Here is a 2,787-nt window from a genome sequence, read left to right on the forward strand (position 1 = left end):
CGGTGGGGGCGTGCGCATGGGCACGGGCTGGCCTGTGCAGATCACTCCACTGAGCCTTCCTGTTTGCCTGTTTGCCTTTGAATGCCTTAGTGCCTATGTACGTGCACGTACACAGGTGCGAACACCCATGCTTGCACGCGGGCACACACACACCATTCTTCCCACCGCTCTGAGATCTGTAGATGGTGACAGTGGGCATCTTATGAAAGCTGTTACTTTCTCCTGTCCTATAATCAATTCTTTTGGATTTACTTGGTTTATAAGGTTCCTAGACCTCTATTTTTAAAGTATTTTAATAAAAATTAAATGCCCTGAGTTCAATCCCTGGTACCACACACACACACACACACACACACACACACAAAAGCCATGGAAAGTGTAAAACTAAACAAAATTATCCTGTAGGGTTCTTCATAATCAGGCTATGCTCAAAGCACAGCCTGTCCCCAGGCTTGGCCAATCTCCAGGTAGAAACCGGGGTGAGACACACACAGAGGACCCCCAGCCTGAAGCCCAAGCATGTTTTCCAGCATCTCCCCAGAACATCGTGTTCCTGGTGGGTAGTGTGATCAGCAAAAACAAAAACTCTGCATGAAGGTCTAGTAAGTTCCTGAAAAGTTTTAGATTTTATATTCAAGAAAACCCCCATATTAGAATTATACGTTTTCCAATAGTCTAATGAACCCAGGAATCGCTGGGTGCACAAAGGCCGGAATGGCCAGCAGTCACCACAGCTCATTTATGCCCCAGTTTGTTCACCTATAAAAGCAGGAAGCCTCAAGGTGTAGGGTTGTGATGTGAAACCGTGCGTTGATTCATGTTAAAATACATACACATGGGGTACTGTCACATTGGCAGAGCACTCAGTCAGTAGGAACTGTCATTTTCTCCCAAAATACTCTGAACGGGACAAGGAGGTAAAGGACAGAGCTGCCATATTTTTTGCTATCTCACATTATTTCCCATTGTCATCTTGGAAAGACTGTTTCTTGTGTTCTCATTTTTTATTGAAAAGGAGAGCAATCACTCAAAGAACAGAACTACACAGAAGCAGCAACATGACAGGCATCAGCGGACCAAAGTCTGTGTCTTGGAAGAAAACAGATCAGTCCACAGAACTGACTCCAAAGCTCACCATCATCCTAGCAGACATCCAGAAACACTTCCAAGGAATAATGTTATTTTATAATCTCAACATATAGCCCAGTCTCAACTCAACATATCCAGATGTGTACAGAACTCCCACTTCCTTCGAGTCACTATAAATATGTACATACTCAAGGAAAGACACAAGCAGCACAAAAGATACAATTAAGGATCTCTCCCTTGACAAACGGAAAGTTTCTCATAAACAACATACTACTATCCCCTCACTTCATCTTGCAAAGAAACCCACATGAAATAATCCAACTCCATAAATGATTGCAGTTAATAGGAGACAAGTTAGGTCTCAATAATCTGTGGGACTCGAAAAGTAGTCAAAGTCATCCACCAACAGTAAGGAAATAGAGGAGATAATAGAGCTCTCAAGAAATAATCCAGAAAAATAATCTAACTCAGAAAGCCTGAACTAGGAAACACAATAAAGTGAGTGCCCTTGTTTTTGTCCCTCCCTTGCCCTAATTTTGCTCAGTAAACCAGCTGTAAGAGAAAGACGTCATGAGTCACTCAGTAATGTAGAGTAAGTAGGGAAGGTCATCTACCCAGGCCACAGACTGCCAACTAGGAAACTAGCAGTGTTGACACAAGCCTGAAGTATAGAAATGAACACACAACAAATTTTCCCGGTCCTTCAAGTCTCACCATACACTACCGTTCACCCACCCATCTCAGCCACTTAGAGATGCTTTAGAGGTCAAGTGTGTATCAAACTGTCAGAAACTGTTATCATCTGCCAAACCTCAGCTTCTTATTCATAGCACTCTGAGGTTTTCAACTGTTTTTTGCCACCCCCTAAGCCGGGAGGCAGATGTTGATAATTAAGCCTTTGCTAACAAGAACTGGGCTGTCACCTCACTTGTCAACTGGAGGTTTACAGCTTCACTCAGATAGCTTCTGTGAAGCACCTGGCCTCCATGAGCTACGTGTGTCACACCTCTGATAACACAATATACACACGTCACTCTCCTCTGTGTTTTCAAAAGGCAAAATCCATCTTCTACCACACTTTCCTCAGCCTGCTCCTGAAGATATGGTTTATATGCATGTAAACAGAAGTTAAATGTGCAGTTTTATGGGAGTGGGGAGAAGGCAGACAGTGGGAAATGGCTCTCCTGCCGAGCATAAATAATATTTAAGCAGAATGCTCGGGGCCTAAGAGGTTGCGCAGTCAGCACTCGGATCAGAAAGCGTGCGTGGGAAATCTCCTCCGCCAAGGCTTCACGTGGCCAGGGCTGGCCTCATTACAGACCCCATGGATGGTAACAGACAAGCTGTGAGCAGCTTGAATCAGGCAGGGAACTCAGAAGTGTTTACTGGTCGAGGTCAGGACAGAGGTGATGAAGTCTGTGGCGGCACTGGTTTTCTTCCGCTCCAGTCCCGCTGCCATTTTGATAATGAAGGGGCCAAGCTATGACCTAGCTGAGGTGAGGCAGAGCCTCAGAGTTGGCTGGCTCCATTCCACGGCTGGAGAGCAGCCTGTCATGTTGCCAGGACACAGGGAAGGCCCAGCTCCACAGACTCCTGACCTGAACTTCCTCAGCCTGCACAGGCCCCTCCGGCCACCACCTGAGAGAGCACAGCCCCAGGACCTGACCCCTCCGGCCACCACCCAAGAGAGCACAGTCC

This window comes from Octodon degus, unplaced genomic scaffold (assembly GCF_000260255.1).
Source record: "Octodon degus isolate 3935 unplaced genomic scaffold, OctDeg1.0 scaffold00044, whole genome shotgun sequence".
Lineage (NCBI taxonomy): Eukaryota > Metazoa > Chordata > Mammalia > Rodentia > Octodontidae > Octodon > Octodon degus.